Source organism: Callithrix jacchus, chromosome 3, assembly GCF_049354715.1.
Source record: "Callithrix jacchus isolate 240 chromosome 3, calJac240_pri, whole genome shotgun sequence".
Classification (NCBI taxonomy): Eukaryota; Metazoa; Chordata; class Mammalia; order Primates; family Cebidae; genus Callithrix; species Callithrix jacchus.
The window spans coordinates 16,747,285-16,767,781 of NC_133504.1; the positions used below are offsets into that span (position 1 = coordinate 16,747,285).

The following is a 20,497-nucleotide window of genomic DNA, read 5'->3' on the forward strand; positions in this document are numbered from 1 at the left end:
TTGACTCTTCCCTTTAGCTTCTTTGGTAACCCCCAATTTTCTTTTCCTTTCACAAATGTGATGCTGTTTAAGAAACAATCCAAGATAGGTTCCATGTAAATTACAAGTCCTGGCAATCAGGTCACTGCCATCAAACACTTGTCAGGGGAATGCTCTGACTTATCTATCACAGTACAATTTTAAGACATAAAGTATTGAAATTTGCTGTAAGTGCAGTTCCAAAGGGCCTCTTTATGATGTAGTGGACAATTTCTTTTCATGCAAAGATTCAGGCAATTTCTCAGGAATGTGCTGCTTTAGGGTACAGATGCTGCACATAGCACTCAAATTAACAGCAACAGTAAAATATTAATCTACTCCTCCATCACTTTTCCTAAAAGAATTTTAAAAAAAAAGTCACTTAAATGTTGTTGCTAGGAGATTGTAGAGACCAATTTCAAGAAAAGGCAGCTTCTAATCACCTGGGTAAGGTCATAGCTTTATTTAAATATAATATTTAACCCTGAAATCTTCATAAAAGTAACACCTATACTTTGAGTGCCAAGGCCAGATTCTCTGAATGCTTGTTTGCAGCTATCTGTATTACATGTCCTCTCCAAAAGATTCACCTGAACCAGTGACGGGATGTTAAGTGACAAATTCACAAGCAAAAGACAAACAGAAAAATGTAGGAGTTGAAAACGTAGGAATAGAGGTCAGCAGAGTGAAGAGAAATGAAAAATACATTTTATGCAAGGTTTTTAAATGCTTTAACATATTTTTGAAAAAAAGGTGTATACCCCAATGGATTTTTAAGAATCACTGTCAATTGTCACTCTCTCTTCATTGGCCTTGGTGTCTCCAGAGAATTTTCTTCAGGAAGCATTTCAGTCTTCAAATCAAAGATAATGTTGTGATCAAAGCTAAGGAAAAAGTAGAAAGTTAACCAATGTTGAAGCGGTGAGGACACTTTAATTGCTTCATCTTGTTACCAAACAATTATAGTAGACTTAGTCATATTATTTGTGAATTAACTATTTTATGGTTGACTCACAGAACTAAAGAAAAAATAATCAATCTTATGCTTCTAGAGAAAAAACAGATCTTATGAACATCCACAGTCCTCAGAAAGCTTAATTTGCTATTTCCATAGAAAGCGGATAATGTATGACTACATTATGAAAACCATATTTCTTAAATTTGCTGATGTAGACAAAGTAAATAAGAATAAATGAGGAAATATTAGATTTATCTCTCTACCAAGGCTTTAATATTACCTCTTTATCTTTAAACAGTCTGCTGTGCTAAGAGTTGACTATGCATTATTAGTTTCTAACCTCAACCATGTACTCACTGCAGAGAGGAATGACTCGGCGTTTGCTGAGATGGGAACAGTGCTAAGCTTTCTCATGGCATTTCACACTCAAATCACACAATGATACGATGCATTATTATCCCTACCTCCCTGTAGCTGTCTCATTACAGACATTCTGCTCCATCCTCATTGCCCTGCAGCCATAAGGTTTAGAAGACAGACTAAAAACTGGACCTTTTGGTTGTAAATTGTTTTGATGCCTGATTCACCTGGAAATCTGTTTTGATAATACTGTTGCAAATATTCAGCAGAGACTTTGAATGTGTCTTTACCTGGGTAGGGCCAGATCTAATATCAATTGTTTTATTTTACCTGACATTATGATGACACAAAAGAACAGTAACATAGGCAAATAAGTGCCTCATCCTTGATGACTGTATATTTAGAATGAGATGTATTCATGAGGTGAAGCTGTGAAGAAAAGCATAGGATCTCTTCAAACTTGCTATTTAAAGTCAGTGTCTTAATTTGCTCCTGGCAAGTAAATTTTATGAAAAATGCACTAGGTTGTATAGAGATTTTCTCTCAGCTTTGTCAAGATGAAAAGACATTAAGTACTTTGAAATGTGATACCATATTTTAAAATGTGATATATTCTGTCTCCTATAGAGGAGAATCTATAATTTTCCTCATATTCTGGATTACTTTCATCTATAAATTTAAAAGCAAAAGACTATTTCCCAAATAAGAAATAAAGAGCAGTTTGATTTTGTCTAATTCACTGTTAGCCCCAGTGAAAGAGACTGTGTTAAGGAAAATTGCCTGTGTTTCAAAGGAAAGAATTTCCCAACGCCATACCTCCATCTACACCCCCATCGGGGACCAGAGGGGTTTCAAAGGTAAAGTTCTTTGTCTAACTTTCCTACACATGGGCTAAGTAGAAATTCCAGGTGAGCTTCGTTCTTCAGAAAGCCCCCCAGAAGCCCTGGGAGGAGGGGCTTTGTCATGGGCCTAAGCAGCCAATCTGGGTTCTGAGCTGAAGATCAATCACTCCAGAGGAAGTTTGCAAGAATTCCTCTCATTGGACAAGAACATGAATGAGGAGGGAATAACTCCGGGGTTAAAATGCCCCTGCTCCCTTACCTATAAGAATTTCCCTCTCTGGGATGCCCTCTGGCAACAAGATGGGAGCAGTCTTTACCTCTCTACCTGTGCGGATATCCCCACGGGATTCTCCTCCCATGGCAGCATGGGCCATGGGAGCTCTCTGTCCTTCTGTTTCTCTCTGTCTGCTTAATAAATCACTCTCTGCTAACTCTTTGGGTCCGATATTTACTTGAATGGTAAGCTCTCTGCACCTCCAGGGCCCCTTCCCCCATTCTTGGGGCAAGAGAGGCCAAGAACCTTGGGGAACATCAAATCTGGGAGGGAGCTGAGTCCCTGGATCAGGCAACCAGGTTACAGGAGGAAGCTGAAAAATAAAGGAGTTGCTTAGACTTTCTGAAAGCCAGTAAAATTTTGAACCAGAAAATCCCACATGCCATTACAACACTAAATGCCAAACTCTTTTTTTCTCTAAAATTGTCCGTCTCCTGGACTGCTGGCCCAAGGTTTATTTTTACAGAGTTTTATTCTGCATCTGATCCCTTAGAGTGTGTGTTATTTTTTGCTTTAACTTTACCAATATTATTTCTTAATGACTGGATTAGCAGCTTACACCTCGCCAACCACCAATAATATCTATCATTACAGGGTTTTTTATTTGCTAAAAGCAGAACCAAATTAGTTCCTTATTTTCTCCCCTTTCCAAAAAAAAAAAAAAAAAAAACAGGCAAATGAACAAAATCCCAAGCCTTTACTGCCACCCAGTGGTTTCTTAGAATTTTTCCAAAAAAAGCATTTTGCTAGGTCATGACTAACATTTTAAAGAAAATTTTTATTCTTGAATTGCTAGAATGTTTCAGACATTTTAATATGAAGCAGCTGGAGACAAAAACTTTTTAAAAAATAAGTACACACATCACCTATGAGTACATTATCAATGATATTTTAAACAACATAACAAAATGATAAATATAACAAGCCATTCTTACCTTACTTTGTTTGACAGGTACTTTCTTTTTTATTTGAAATACAGATGCATAAGAAGTTACAAAACAGTACATATATTTCTATTAAGAACTGCCAAACTGCTTCCTGGGTGATTCTATCATTTTTGATTCACATAAAGTTAAAGAGATTCTAATTCTTGGCATTATCATCAGCATTTAGTGTTAGCACTATTTTTTTTTTCTAGACAAAGTCTCACTCTGTTGCCAAGGCTAGAGTGCAATGCATGATGTATGCTCACTGCAACCTCCGCTTCCCAGGTTCAAGACATTCTCCTGCCTCAACCTCCCAAGTAGCTGTGATTACAGGCACCAGCCACCACACTCAGCTAATTTTTGTATTTTTAGTAGAGATGTGGTTTCACCGTGTTGGCCAGGCTGATCTGAAACTCCTGACATCAGGTGAGCCACCCACCTTGGCCTCCCAAAGTGCTGGGATTACCATGCCCCGCCCACTACTTTTAATTTTAGCCACCCTGATAGGTTTTCAGTGGTCTCACTGTAGTGTGAATGTGAAATTTCCTAATGGCAAATGATTCTGAACACCTTTTCTTGCGCTTATTTGCGATCCACATCTTCCCTTTGGAAACATGTCTGTCTTTTGATCATTTTGTATTTTTAAAACTGTTGACTATCAAGAATTCTTTATATATTCCAGATTCAATCTCTTTGTCCTCTATGGGTTTAAAATATTGTCTCTCACTATCTTTTCATTCTCTTAACAGGGTTTTTCACAGAGCACTTTGTTATTTTGATGAGGTCTGATACGGTTTAGCTGTGTCCTCATCCAGATCTCATCTTGAATTCCCCCGTGTTGTGTGAGAAGCCTGGTGGGAGGTTATTGAATCATGAGGGTGAGTCTTTTCCATGCTGTTCTCATGAGAGTAAATAAGTCTCACGATATCTGATGGTTCAATGAGGGGTAGTTACCCTGTCCCAAGCCTTTTCTTTGCCTGCTGCCATCCATGTAAGAAGCGACTTGCTCCTCCTTGCCTTTCACCATGATTGTGAGGCCTCCCCAGCCACATAAAACTGTGAGTCCATTAAATCTCTTTCTTTTGTAAATTGCCCAGTTTCTGGTATGCCTTTATTAGCAATGTGAAAATGGACTAATTCAAGGTCCACATTATGAAAAAAACCTTTTTTTACATATCATCCTTTTGGTGTAATCAATAAGAACTCTTTGCCTAGCTCTGAAGATATTCTCTATCTGATTTTTCTCTAAATGTTTTATATTCTTAAATTTAATCATTAAGCCTTTGATCTATTTTGAGTTAATTTTTCAGTAAAGTATGAGGCTTTAGTCAAGCTGCATTTTTTTCGAATGTCCAATTGCTCCAGCACCATTTGTTGAAAAGAAGATCCTTCCTCCATGAAATTGTTTCTATACCTTTTTATAAATCAGTTGCGTGTGTTGGTCTGTACATGTGGCTTTTATTTCATCTTTTAGTTAAACACATTGCATGATTAATCTCAGCAACAGCCTTTTGATGACAGTAATGTAAAAATACTGATGAGACAATTGTATCAAAATAAAAACTAACATTAAATGTCTTTGGCTAGGAAAACACAGAAAATTATTCAAAATGGGAAAAGAAATCTTAAATAATCTTCACATCACATGCCTGGTTCAAACCTAATTTTAAAGAAAACACTCTAAAACAAATCAGCAGAGAGTCACACCATTAAAGAGACTTTCATGGTTTAAATTTTGGCAAGGTCTTTTAGCAGCTAGCTACAGGACCTCTGAGGCCTGACTACTAAACCCCTCAATATCTGCATTTTTCATCTCCAAAATACAATAATCTACCTCCCTTCTTATGCTGCTGTGAAGATAAGTTAATAACACTTAGAAAAATTCTTGACATATTAAGAACCCAATTTATGTCATCTATCATCAATCAAATCTGATATAAAAAGTCTGATATTGTCAGTGACAGCTCAAATCACACCTATCTTTCAAGATGAAATATATTCATCCTAAGCCTTCGGCAAGTTTCCTAGTCTAAGTCCATTTCCTCAACTGTAAAATAGAATTGTTATAAGGAATAAGTGAGCTAAAGTACTAGGAGGATTGATCACAGTGCTCAGTTACAAAGGAAATATCATTCAGGACATAGGCATAGGCAAGGACTTCATTACTAGAACACCAAAAGCAATGGCAACAGAAATCAAAATAGACCAATGGGATCTAATTCAACTTAAGAGCTTCTGCACAGCAAAAGAAACAATCATTAGAGTGAACTGGCAACCAACAGAATGGGAAAACATTTTTTCAAGCTACCCATCTGACAAAGGGCTAATATCAAGAATTTACAAAGAACTAAAACAAAATTTACAGGTAAAAAACAAATGGACCCATCAAAAAGTGGGCAAAGGATATGAACAGACACTTTTCAAAAGAAGACATTTACATGGCCAAAAAAAAAAATGAAAAAAATGCTCATCATCACTGACCATTAGAGAAATGCAAATCAAAACCACATTGAGATACCATCACACACCAATTAGAATGGCGATCATTAAAATATCTGGAGACAACAGATGCTGGAGAGGATGTGGAGAAACAGGAACGCTTTTACACTGTTGGTGCAAATGTAAGTTTGTTCAACCATTGTGGAAGACAGAGTAGCGATTCCTCAAGGATGTAGAACTAGAAATTCCATTTGACCTAGCAATCCCACTACTGGGTATATATCCAAAGGATTATAAATCATTCTGTCATAAAGACACATGCACACATATGTTCATTGCAGCACAGTTTACAATAGCAAAGACTTGGAACCAACCCAAACCCCCATCAATGATAGAGTGGATAAAGAAAATATGGCACATATACACCATGGAATACTATATAGCCATAAAAAATGAATTAGTTCATGTCCTTGGCAGGGACATGGATGAATCTGGAAACCATCATCCTCAGCACACTGACACAAGAACAGAAAACCAAACACCGCATGTTCTCACTCATAAGTGGGTGCTGAACAATGAGTATACATGGACACAGGGAGGGGAACATCACATGCTGGGGTCTGTTGAGGGGTGGGGAGGCTAGGGAAGGGATAGCAGGGGGTGGGATAACATTAGGAGAAATACCTAATGTAGATGACGGGGAGGGGATGGAGGCAGCAAACCGCAATGGCATGTGTATACCTGTGCAACAATCCTGCAAGATCAGCACATGTACCACAGAACTTACAGTATAATTTAAAAAAGAAAAAAGAACACCTGAAACTGCGTAATTTATAAAGAAAAGAAATTACTTACAATTCAGGTGGCTTGGAAGTCCAAGGGCATGGCTCAGTGTCTGGTGAGAGCCTTCTTCCTGGTGAGGACTGTGCAGAGTCCTGCAGCAGTGCAGACCATCACATAGTGAGGGGGCTGAGCATGCTAACATGCTGACTCAGGCCTCTCTTCCTCTTAGAAAGCCACCAGTTCCACTCCCATGATTGCCCATTAATCCATTAACCCATCAATGTATTAAGTCATCAGTAGATTAATTCATTCATGAGGGCAGAGCACTCATGATACACTCACTTCTTAAATGTTCCACGTTGCCATACTGCCACATAGGGAATTTGGTTTCCCACGCATGGAATTGAGAGGGGCACATTCAACAGCAGAAATGAAGGCTCAAATGGCTTGCCAAAGCTGAACCATTTCCTACATGGGAGCAGGAGAAACAATTTATTCACAGAAGCAGTAAAAACCCTGGAATGTCATGAAATTCTCCAAGACTAACTTGAAAAGCCCTTGTATCTGTGTTTTTTGACCAGTGACAGCCTGTCTCTCCTTTTCCCTCTTGCCTAAATATAGTTGACCAACCTGAGAAAGTGTGATCATAACCAATTTGGAGAGAGAAAAGAAGGAATTTGGTCTAGGATCACTGTTGCCTGTGGAAATGAAGGGGAAATATTAGTTTCTGATAGTCTGAAAATAGCTAATAAAATAGGAGTGTCTATACAAAGATTTATGGTAAACAATGTTCTCTCATGTCATACATATTATTTAACTCTCACCACAACCTAAATATGACTAGGGAAAAATGTTTATTTCCTGGTAAAATAAAAAATATAGTGAGGCTTTTGGTTTGGTTTGGTTTTCTAGGAATTTCAGAGTAATTTTAAAAACAGTTGTCATTCTCTCAGATAATGCAAGAGATGATTTTGTGTATTGGAAAGTGCCCTCTGAAAGTGTCACAAAAAAATTTTTTTTTTGAAACAGAGTTTTGCTCTTGTTGCCCAGGCTGGAGTGCAATGGCGTGATCTCGGCTCATTGCAACCTCCGTCTCCCAGGTTCAAGTGATTCTCCTGCCTCAGCCTCCCGCGTAGCTGAGATTACAGGCATATGCTACCACACCTGGCTCATTTTGTATTTTTAGTAGAGACAGGGTTTCTTCATGTTGGTCAGGCTGGTGTCAGACTCCCAACTTCAGGTGATCCGCTTGCCTCGGACTCCCAAAGTGCTGGGATTAAGGCATGAGCCACCATGCCTGGTCAATGTCACAGAATATTTAAATGACACCGAAATTGTATAACATTTTACTGAGATGACATCACAGTTAAAATTTGCCTGTGTGAATAAGGCTTAAACTATTGCAGCAGGCTCTGCGGGAATGTGTATTCCTCTCACAACTCCAATTCCAATTACAGAGACTATCGAAAAAGGAATCTGGGAGCTAGAGCATAACTCAGTAAGGAGGTCACAGTTGGGAAGAAAAGGAAACAGACAAAATGAAAGGCAATGTTGTTGAATGCAAGAATCATTTTTTTTCTTTTCGAGACAGGATCTTGTTCTACTGCCCAGGCTGGAGTACAGCGCTGTGACTATAGCTCACTGCAGCTTTGAATGTCTGTGCTCAAGCAATCCTTTCATCTCAGCCTCACAAGTAGCTGGGACTACAGGCACGTGTCAGTTAAATGCACAGCTGATTAAGAAAAAATTGTAGAGATAGGGTCTCACTAGGTTGCCCAGGCTGGTCTTGAACTACTGGCCTCAAGTGCGAATTAAATGTTAAGAACAGCCATACTTGACTTTGTAATTGAAGTCTCAAAGAGCGAGAATTGTGAATTTTAAAACTATACCTTTAAAAATAGCTGTGTACAAATGGAACAAAAACAGTTTTATAAGGCATCTCCACTTACAGAATATTGTCTCATCATGATCACCAGTAAAGTAAATTTATTTTTCTTTTCTGAAGACCACGTAGGTGACCGTAATAATCCACAAGGATGTACTTGTTAGGAAAAGTCAAGACCGTTAGTACAAAACAAAGATCAGGGATATTACTGGTTTACATCTAAGGATTTAAACTGAAGAATTTCATTAGATATGCAGGAGAGAAAAAGTAGTATCTTTTGCACACCCGTTGTAAAGTCGACAATCAGTGGCTGACATCTACAACAAAAGACAGAGTAACAAGAAAAAGGCAAAACAAAATTATTTAACCAAAATTTTATATGACACAGGAAACTTCAGAAGTGAAAACCCGAAGACCTAGGAAAAGCTGTGTATTTTTATGCCTACGTTTGATAAAGAATGGACAGTCATATTAAAGTCAGATTGACCAGTCTGGCCAACATGGTGAAACATCTTCTCTAATAAAAATATAAAGATTAGCTAGGTGTGGTGGGCACCTGTAATCCTAGCTACTGGAGAGGCCGAGGCAGGAGAGCAGTTTGAATCCGGGAGACAGAGGTTGCAGTGAGCCAAGATCACACCACTGAACTCCAGCCTGAGCGACAGAGAGAGACTCTGCCTAAACAAACAGAAAACTCTGATTGATCAAAAAGGGTATGATCAATAAACCGGGGTAACTTAGGAAGGCCTGTTTGTTCAGGTTCTGCTGTGGTTGTATACATCTTCATTCCTTTTCTCTGGGTATACAGTAGGACACCTGTCTCAAAGGGGTCTTCATTCTCCACAGGGAGGGAGAGAGAATGATTTTTATGGCCTCCAGAGAGAAGGTTGGAGAAAGTCAGAGAGTGAGCTATCTGCTTATGCCAAGGTGCCATATTTTGGGGTATCATATTCTAAACCCTGATATATATTAAAAGTAAGGGAGCCAACTTTGAAACAATGTGGACTATTTTCTGATGTCCTTACAAATTGGTGTCACATCCAATAAGGGAGTTCATTTAACCCTTGGGTATTTACATAAACCTAGAATGAACCTCACATTTCCATTGGCTACAGAAGTCATGAGCCCTTGCATGATTGTGGGCTAATTTCTGAGCAGCTTCCTGTCTCCCAACTTCCTCTGCTTCTTGGGCTCTTGTTTCTTATTTATATCTGGGTCAACATGACGTGCTGCCAGATATAAAACAGCTCCTTTACTGTGTTTGCCAAAAATGGAAACAAAGCATTTGTAAGTTCAATAGACTCTCCTGATGACTGGAGAGACGGGGCAAAAGCACATTTCTTATGTATCATCCTGTCCCCCAGGTCCATTTTTATCAGTCACCACTGAAGTTTCTCTCCTGACTCTTTCTCTGCAGTACCTGCTTTTCGATTTTGCTGGCCTGTCTCTTCTCTACTCCCTACCCTTCATCCCACTCTCCTCCCCCGGCCTTTTGAGTAGCAAAACAACACATTCTTCCTTTTACCTCATGCACAGCAGCTTCCCCTTTCATCTGGAGCCACCAGCTGACACACTCCCAGCATTTATGAACACGGATTCTGAACAGAAACAGTTCACAGAGAGGAATTCTGGAATGAATATTAGAATAAGATTTTCTAACAGCATTCCATTACGGCTGTATTTGAGTGAGGCAAATTTAGTGTGTCATGGTTGGTGAAAATCATGGGGATTAAAAAGAATGACTTCTCAAAATTGTATCTTATTAGTTCTCAGCCAGCAAGTGAGGCATCTTTCTCTCCACTTTACAGAGGACAGTTGTAAGGCAATAAAATATCAGAAAATTTCCCTAAGATGACTCCAGGAATAAGGGATGGAGCCTGTAAAAAACACTCAGTTCTTTGGGAGGCCATCATGCTAACAAAAATCAACACAACACAATTTCTGAACATCTATAAAACATAGTTTGAAACTTGACTATATTCTTTTTTGGATTATTTTTCCCGAGTCTTTTCCCCTAAACAAGACAGTAAGTTCTTTTAGGACCAACACTAATCCATGAACATCTTCTTTCCTATCTTCAAGATTAATAACCCGTCACCAATTTAATTTAACAAATTAATGTAATAAGATTAATAACCGGTCACCAATTTAACAAACAATTTAGAGTTTCATTTAATAACTTTCTTATGCTAACTTTATAATTCAGTGAATAATATGATCAAACCACCTCATATAGCTCTTAGAATAAAGGCATCTTTATTGATATTGTTAAAAAATACAATTGCATATATTGGACGCTAATTCAGAAAATAAAATTTAAAAAGTAAAATTACAACAAGTTTAGTTTAAAAATGTAATTAGTTGTTATTATTGATTCTAGAGCTGGTCATTATCTCATTCTATAAAATAGAATGGGTACTCTGATAACAGCCAAGGAGGTTGGCTTTATAGATAGAAAAGGGCTGAAGAAAGTAGAAACAGGAACAAAAGCACATTGGTCATTACAAAGTTACTTTACTTACAGAGTTAACACAGAAGGGGCTTCCTTATCATGCTGGCTCAGGTCAAGTGGGCCCCTTCTGCTTAGCTGCTGTGAGTCTTGTGATTTCTGGAAAACGTGCCTGTTTAGAAGCTCAGTCTAACTGTGCATGACACCTAGCGTGAGTGACTTCATAGTGTGCTGGAGCTCAGTGTAGGAGCTCAGTCCAAACAAGGCAATGGCCTCCCACAAACTTCGCTTAATAATCTCTTTAAACTATCAGGAACCATGATTAAAATGAGATGAATAAACATTACAGCAAATTATTTGGGTGCATCTTCATTCAGAATGAATCTTTAGCAAAATACTGTAAAATGCAGTTTTACAGACTTAAATTCAGAAAACCCCATTTACCCCTTATGTTGTTTTGGGTTTCCCCAGGAGCTTTTTTTCCCTAAGCTGTTTACTTTGATTCTTCTTTCTAGAGCCTAGAGGCATCTACTTCTACCTAAGAGTTTAGTCAAGTAAAAGCCACTTAGTTAAAAAGGATGAAGAAAAAAAAAAGAAAAGAAAAAAATACAGGTTTAAGATAACAGCTATAAATATCTGACCCCAATGGTGGAACCTTTCTTTTCTTTCTGGTTAGGAAAAAGAAAAGGAAGGAGACACAGTGTTTAAGAGGATGCTGAGACTATTATCTTACCACAAATGAATTATTCTTTGGCTTTTATTAAGCCTTTTTTGCGCCCCATGCCCCCCAACACTGGAGCTTTCAAGCTTCTTTTTTTCAGAATTTAGACATTGTAGCACACTTACTGGTTTATACATCTTACTCTGCTATACTGCAAGCTTCTAGCACTATTAATCGGCCGTTCAAGTATATTTGTAGGATAATGAATAAGTACTAATTCTGTTACAGTGAAATTACTGAAGAAGGTCTTGGGTTTCCTCTATAATTTGTAATCTAATATTCAGTCAAAGTAGTTTGTTAAGTAAATTAGAAAGAATTGATCTTCAATCACGGTAATTAACATCTAGCTCCAGATAGAGGATTTCTGTCTGCCAATCTTACATTTATGTTTCATTAAGTTTTATCAACTTATCACCAAAGAATGTAAACCATTTTTTTTTGTACAGGTTGAGTATCCCTTAATTGAAGCACTTGCAACCACAAGTGTTTCAGATTTCGGATTTTTTAGGATTTTGGAATATTTTCATATATCATGAGATATCTTGGGGAGGAGACCCAATTCTAAACGTAAAATTCATTTATGTTTCATATACACCTTATACACATAGACTGAAGGTAATTTTAAACAATATTTTAAATGATTTTCTTAGTACTCAAAAAGTTTCCATTTTGAAACATTTCAGATTTTAGATCTATGTAGTAGGGATGCTCAACCTGTCACAGCTTTTCTCTGATATTCTGGCACATGCTCCCATAGCCACAAAAGCCAGCTGTGTTGATTGGATTAGAGTAACTTATTTTAACCATTGTTTTCTTGACATGTAGCCCAGAGAAGTAAAGTGAGCTGCCTCACTCATCACACAGTAATTACAAAAATAATGCTTAGCTTTTCTTGAAAGAGTATCCTGGGGCCAGCCTGAGTGCCTGGAACACAGCTGATGATTAATAAATATGTGTTGAATGAATAAATAAAAGCCACAATTGGCTGTAGGTGTTAACATACAAACACTTTTTCATCCATTTTAGCCACCAGCATTACCAGCCTGAAACAGCATTAAGAATCCATCCAATTCAGTCAGTATCAACCAAAAATCTTTAACTAGTTCTGCAGGAGAGGAATGAGTACTTCTTTAAGCAACTTCCTTCCTAAAACACACACACACACACACACACACACACACACACACACACATGCTGGCACACACGCAAACAGTATCTGGTTCTTTTTTATAGACACTTTCACTAATTTATAATTTTTAATTGCAGCCAGTTTTCTTAATTTTAACTCCAGGTTTCTTATCAAGGAACACTTGCCAAGAAGTGTCCCTCATGGAGAGATCACAGTTATCAAGTTCCCTCAGAGGCCACGGTTATCAAGTTCCCCTGAAGAATGCTGAACATTCTCCAGTATTCTTTAGAGCACCTAACAACACCCTGGCCACTCAGTTTCCCCACACAATATCACAAGGGTTTTCTTATCCTCCACCTAGTTTTCTGGGCTAAATTATAAGGAATATAATATAGTTGATGAAATTAGAAAAGCTGTCCATTACCATTTTCACACACACACACCTCACAGCACAAGGTAAAACCCACTTACCAAGCATTGCTGCCTTTCTCTAAGAAGGATGCAGCCGGCACTCTCCAGGGTGCTCAGGGAGAGCACCCCTCTCGGAAGACTAGTAAGAAGGAAAAAACTGTAGTAGGAGCCTGATGTTGAATTCATTATCATCAAGTCTGAATATCTGTTTTCATGCTGGAAAAGACAATTGTGAGACAAGGATAAATTCTCCTCAGGGCTTCTCCTGGTAGAAGGCAAATTGCTACTCTCTTTCCTTCCCACAGTCAGCCTAATCCCTACATCATTTTTTTTTTTTTTTGAGATGAAGTCTTGCTGTTGTCCAACCTGTAGTGTAGTGGCACAATCTCTGCTCACTGCAACCTCTGCCTCCTGGGTTCAGGTAATTCTCCTGTTTCAGCCTCCCGAGTAGCTGGGATTACAGGCAGGTGTCACCATGCCTGGCTAATTTTTTGTATTTTTAGTAGAGATGGGGTTTCACCATGTTAGCCAGGATGGTCTCGATTTCCTGACCTCGTGATCTGCCCACCTCAGCCTCCCAGATTGCTGGGATTACAGGCATGACCCTACACCTATTTTTTAAGATACAGAATGAGACTGTTCTCCTGCCTCAGAATATTTCTAATAAATACACCATCCTAATAGGCAAAATCGGGGGCAAACATTTGGAAATGCTCAGAGAAGGCAATTTATGATGGGTAATTAACAACTCTCACCATTGGCAGAGGCTAAAAAGTTCAAGGGCAGAGATCTGTTGTAGGACGATGTCCTTTCTGCCTTTGACATGGAAAGGATTATACAGAGCCTGCAGGGGGAAAAAAGCGTTGGATTTATATGGCTTCAGTTGCCCATCACAGCGGACTGAGACATATGGACAGCATGTCGGCACCTCGAACAACTGGTCTCCAAATGTGCCCTTTCCATAGATACTATGGCTCAAAATGCTTATGCTTTATGTACTTCTTAAGAATAGATCTATTATTATCTTGAAGTGGAACATCAGAGGGACTCAAATTTATTGTCTCTCACTTACCTGGAGTTCAAAGTATTACAACAGTTCTCTTTCTTTACCATAAGAAATTGCTGCAGGTCGACCCTAAGATTTCCTTACATGAAGTAAATTTAACAGGGCTTTAGATTTAGCTCATGAACTAGATGTCCATATTAACCATTGTGTCAAGCTGGAATTAATTGCAGCTGGGAAAGAAACGGCTCTAACAGTTCAGATCTAACAATGAGATCTGTCAAAAATCTGTCCCTGTTGATGACAATGAAAATCACATTAAGAAGTCACTCTGCTTCTGGTTTTGCAGATGTGGTTTTCTGCATATCATAAAATACATCTGTGGAAGTCATTAAGGAATATTTAATAGTCTGATGAAATTAAGATATCATTTAAAAATTATTTACTGATTTTTAGATTTTAATCAAAAAAGTGTTCTAACCTGTTTAGTTGGTAATTAAAATAATCTGTTTTAGCTTAACTCTAATTTCATTTCTCTGAAACACGGCACATGACTTTTGCTGTAAATGTACAATTACCAGTTGAAACTGCATTAAGCATTTTAGCTAATGAATTAAATTTGGTGCTTTGGTATAGTTACTTACTAAGCAGTTTAACATCAAGCTATGGAAACATGAAGACACCTATCACAAGTCCATAGTAATGGCAAAGCTACTCCAAACTGATCTGAAAATATCAGCTCCCATTTTTTGAAACTAATGTATTTTCCACCTGGAGTAAAACTGCCACTTTTATGTCCATCTTATAGAATTAAGTATGATCAAGGGGAGAGGGCTGTATTTTAATGAAATAGGCCATCAAACAGAGCCCAAACCCTGAGGTTCCTTCATCTCTTCACCACACAGTGTTTCTTATCATAAATAGCAATCTGGTTTTTTAAAAATCAGGAGAAGGAATTGAAAGAACTGCACCTAATGAAACAGGATTTTTGAACAATAGAAAGAAATCACCTGGGAAACATTATATCCTTGTTGTTGGAATCTGGGGGTCACAAAGGAAGTTGTATAAAAGAGACCTATGAGGGCACATGGATAAAGTAGAATAGAAAGAACACATGGCAAGTGTGTGAGAGGAATCAGGCTGTCTCAATTAATTACTGTCATTTTATGTATGCAGATAAGAGGAACAGGAGACTGGTTCCTCTTATATGCAAAAAGGCTGTTACAAAGTTGTAACAGTTGCCAAGCTTCTTGACTACCATTAAGGTGATTAGTTGAAATATTTCACTTGGAAAATAGTTTCCCACTCTTGAAAATTTTGTGTAAAGAGATGGCCAATAAAAAAAAATGGAGAGAGAAAAACAGAAAACAGCAAGCTAGGCCAGTAGGGGTACAAAGATGAACAAGACCTAGTCTATATGTAAGAATTTCACAGTCTTAGGAGGAAAATATTATATAGAAAGATAAATTAAGATATGGCATGGTAAATGCTATTACGGAGATGTGAATAAAATACCAGTAGAGGACAGACAGAGCAAGAATGAATCTTGAGGGAGATCGGAAATCTCACAGCATTTGAAATGGATAGTGAAAAAATAAAAACAGTGTGCCAGGAAAAAACATTCGGTGTGGTATTCCAGTCTGGAAGGTCAGTCGTAAAGTCTGGCATTTTCAAGATGACATAGTCAATGAGAAAATTACATCAAGTGCAAAAGAAATACAAATGCAAGTGGGGCTGTGAAGTCTGGGAGCAGCCTGAAAAAAGAGGATATTCTACTAGTCAGCTGGGGCAGTGGTTCTCCAACTTTAGTGTGAATCAGAATCACCCGAAGGGTTTGTTCCATCATAGACCCTGGACTAAAGTGTTTGTGCTTCAATAGCTCCGAGACAGGATCAAAGGTTTTGTTTTGCTAATAAGTTCCCAGGAGATGTTGCTTCTCCTGATCTAGGGACCACCCTGTGAAATCCTGAAATAGGGTATTAGAGCTTCATCTTGGAGACAACAGACAAATGACAGAGAACTTCATGGGAGAGATATCTATATCATTGGATTTGGTTTACAGTATGAAAAATGACTCAAGTATGGAACACTAGTAACAGGAAAAATCAATTAGGGACAATTACATTTTCTAATTGAGAGAACAATGAGGACTTCCTATCACAATCGCTGCTGGGAAGAAGAATGACTAAGAAATATTTCTCAGGTAGAAGGTTCAGGATTTGGCATTCTCCTGGATTTGAGAGTTGAGAAAAAGAAAGAAGTGAGAAATGACACAGTAACATACAAAGGGCATTAACTGATGTGTAGAGTATAACACATTGGAGCAGATCTCAAGAAAGAGGAGTTTTACAACTTCCAATTCTAGCAATATTTCCTTATATAGAGCTTAAAAAATATTTGTGTACAATGCTGAACTCTTAAAAACACAAATCTTGACACATAGCTATGGCTTACTGTCAAATGCTAAGCAAATGTTAAAGAGGATGCAGAATTTTAAAATGTTGGATTTGAACTGGAACAGGTCATTGTCTTCCTAATTAAAATAGTTTCCCTCAATGGTAAGAAAAATAAACCCAAACTGTAATCAATTGGAGATTGCAGGTGAGTTCAGAAAGCACACACATCAAGTGCAACTGCCATCCTAAGAAATGTGATAAGAAAAAGGAAGGACACAGGAACTTGACAAAATGGTTGGATCAAAAGAAATTGGTGGTTGTTGTTTGAGGATAAGTGAGAAGTTTAGCATGTTTGAAGGCAAATATCAGTGCAAAAGAAATATTTAAAATTCTTTTCAAAATTCTTAAAATTAGATTTCACTGATCAAGCAAGATCATAAGTAGGCATGAGGTATAAAAAAATATGTCAGCTGACTCTCTAGATTCCTCCTCTCTGGGCAGGGTATCTCTGAAAGAAAGGCAGCTCCAGTCAGGGGATCATAAATAAAACTCCCATCTTCCTTGGACAGAGCACCTGGGGGAAGGAGCAGCTGTGGGTGCAGCTTCAGCAGACTTAAACATTCCTGCCTGCCAGCTTTGAAGAGCATAATGGATCTCCTAGAAGAGCGCTTGAGCTCTGCTAAGGGACAGACTGCCTCCTCAAGTGGGTCCCTGACCCTCATGCCCCTTGACTAGGAAACACATTACAGCAGGGTCAACAGACACCTCATAAAGGAGAGCTCTGGCTGGCATCCGGCAGTGGCCCTCTGGGACAAAGCTTCCAGAGGAAGAAGTAGGCAGCAATCTTTGTTGTTCTGCAGCCTCCGCTGGTGAGACCCAAGCAATTAGGGTCTGGAGTGGACCTGCAGCAAACTCCAGCACACCTGCAGAAGAAGGGCCCAACTGTTAGAAGGAAAACCAACAAACAGAGAGCAATAACATCAACATCAACGAGAAGGATGCCCATGCAAAAACCCCATCCAAAGGTCATCAGCATCAAATATCAAAGGTACATAACTTTAAGAATATGAGGAAAAAGCACAAAAATGCTAAAATTCAAAAAGCCAGAAACTCTCTTCTCCAAAGGTTCACAACTCCTCGCTAGCAAGGAAACAACACTGGATGAAGAATGAGCTTGACAAATTCACAGAAGTAGACCTCAGAAGGTAGGTAATAGGAAACTTCTCCGAGCTAAGGGAGCAGGATCTAACCCAATGCAAGGAAACTAAGAACCTTGATAAAAAGTTACAGAACTGCTAACTAGAACAACCGATTTAGAGAAGAACATAAATGACCTTGCTGTGAAAACACAGCATGAGAACTTTGTGAAGCATACACAAGTATCAATAGCTGAACTGATCAAGTGGAAGAAAGGATAGCAGAGATTAAAGATGGACTTAATGAAATAAAACATGAACACAAGATTAGAGAAAAAAGAATGAAGAGGAACAAACAAAGCCTCCAAGAAATATGGGACTATGCAAAGACCAAACCTATAGTAGACAGGTGTACCTGAAAGTGATGGGGAAAATGCAACCAAACTGGAAAACACTCTTCAGGACATTATGCAGGAGAACTTTCCAACCTAGCAAGACAGGCCAACATTCAAATTCAGGAAATACAAAGAACACAGCTAAGATACTCCTCAAGAAGAGCAACCCTAAGACACCTAATCGTCAGATTCACCAAGGTTGAAAAGAAGGAAAAAATGTTAGGGGCAGCCAGAAAGAAAAGTCAGGTTACCCACAAAGGGAAGCCCAACAGACTCACAGCAGATCTCTCTGCAGAAACCCTACAATCCAGAAGAGAGTGGGAGATAATATTCAGCATTCTTAAAGAAAATAATTTTCAACCCAGAGTTTCATATTCAGCCAAACCTAGCTTCATAAGCAACGGAGGAATAAAATCCTTTACAGACAAGCAAATGCTGAGGGATTTTGTCACCACCAGGCCTGCCTTACAAGAGCTCCTGAAAGAAGCACTAAATATGGAAAGGAAAATCTGGTACCAGTCACTGCAAAAACATATCAAAATATAAAGACCAACAACACTATGAAGAAACTGCTTCAACTAATGTGCAAAATAACCAGCTAGCATTATGATGACAAGATCAAATTCACACAAACAATATTAACCTTAAATGTAAATGGGCTGAATGCCCCAGTTAAAAGACACAGACTGTCAATTGGATAAAGAGTCAATACTCATTGCTCTGCTGTATTCAGGAGACCCATCTCACATATAAAGACACACATAGGCTTAAAATAAAGGGGCGGAGGAATATTTACCAAGCAAATGGAAAGCAAAAAAAAAAAGCAGGAGTTGCAATTCTCATCTCTGATATAACAGACCTTAACCCAACAAAGATTAAAAAAACACAAAGAAGGGCATTACATAATGGTAAAGGGATCAATGCAACAAGAAGAGCTAACTATCATAAACATACATGCACCCAATACAGGAGTGCCCAGATTCATAAACCAAATTCTTAGAGACCTACAAAGAGACTGACTCCTACAGAACAATAGTGGAAGACTTTAACAACCCATTGTCAATATTAGAACAATGAGACAGAAAATTAACAAGTATATTCAGGACTTGAACTCAGCTCTAGATCAAGTGAACCTAATAGATATCTACAGAACCCTCCACCCCAAATCAACAGAATATACATTCTTTTCAGTAGCATATAGCACTTATTCTAACATTTACCTGATAATTGGAAGTAAAACACTCCTCAGCAAATGTAAAAGAACAGAAATTATAAAAAAACAGTCAGACCACAGTGCAATCAAATTATAACTCAGGATTAAGAAATTCACTCAAAACCACACAACTACATAAAAACTGAACAACCTGCTCCTGAATTACTACTGGGTAAGTAGAGAAATTAAGGCAGAAATAAATAAGTTCTATGAAACCAATGAGAACAAAGACACAACATATCAGAATCTCTGGGACACAGCTAAAGTAGTGTTTAGAGGGAAATTTATACCACTAAATGCCCACATGAGAAAGCAGGAAAGATCTACTATAAACACCTCTATGCAAATAAACTAAAAAATCTAGAAGAAATGGATAAATTTCTGGACACATACACCCTCCCAAGACTAAACCAGGTTAAAGTTGAATCCCTGAATAGACCAATAACACGTTCTGAAATTGAGGCAGTAATTAATGCCTTACCAACCAAAAATAGTCCAGGTCCAGACAGAGTCACAGCCAAATTCTACCAGAGTTGCAAAGAGTACCATTCCTTCTGAAACTACTCCAAACAATAGGAAAAGAGGGACTTCTTCCTAACTCACTTTACGAGTCAGGCATCATCCTGATACCAAAACCGGGCAGAGACACTACAAAAAAAAGAAAATTTTAGGCCAGTATCCATGATGAACATAAATGTGAAAATCCTGAATAAAACACTGGCAAACCGAATCCCATAGCACATCAAAATCTGATCCACCACGATCAAGTTGGCTTCATCCCTGGGATGCAAGGCTGGTTCAAGATATACAAATCAATAAACGTAATCCATCATATAAACAAAACCAATGACAAATGCCTATAATCCTAGATACTTGAGAGGCTGAGGCAGGGAATTGCTTGAACATGGGAGGCAGAGGCTGTGGTGAGCCAAGATCATGCCATTGCACTTTAGCCTGGGCAACAAGAGTGAAACTTGGTCTCAAAAAAAAAAAACATGATTATCTCAATAGATGAAGAAAAGGCCTTTGATAAAATTCAACCCCACTTCATGTAAAAACACTCAATAAACTAGGTAATGATGGAACATATCTCATAATAATAAGAGCTATTTTTAACAAACCCACAGCCAATATCATACTGAATGGACAAAAGCTGGAA

The 20,497-nt window shown here is 38.3% G+C and overlaps 1 long non-coding RNA gene across 4 annotated transcripts in view; it reads right to left on the reverse strand.

The window, feature by feature from the left end:
* LOC144581708 (uncharacterized) overlaps positions 1–20,497 on the reverse strand; it is a 187,696-nt gene that overhangs the window by 134,591 nt on the left and 32,608 nt on the right. For 2 of the 4 annotated variants that reach the window (XR_013532801.1, XR_013532800.1), the window contains exons 4-8: positions 13,256–13,411; positions 10,011–10,113; positions 6,943–7,068; positions 6,673–6,752; positions 780–902 (exon numbers count right to left, since the gene is read on the reverse strand). This is a non-coding gene — a long non-coding RNA (uncharacterized LOC144581708). The remainder of the gene's footprint in view (positions 1–779; positions 903–6,672; positions 6,753–6,942; positions 7,069–10,010; positions 10,114–13,255; positions 13,412–20,497) is intronic. The other 2 variants (XR_013532802.1, XR_013532799.1) reach the window with 2 other exon arrangements.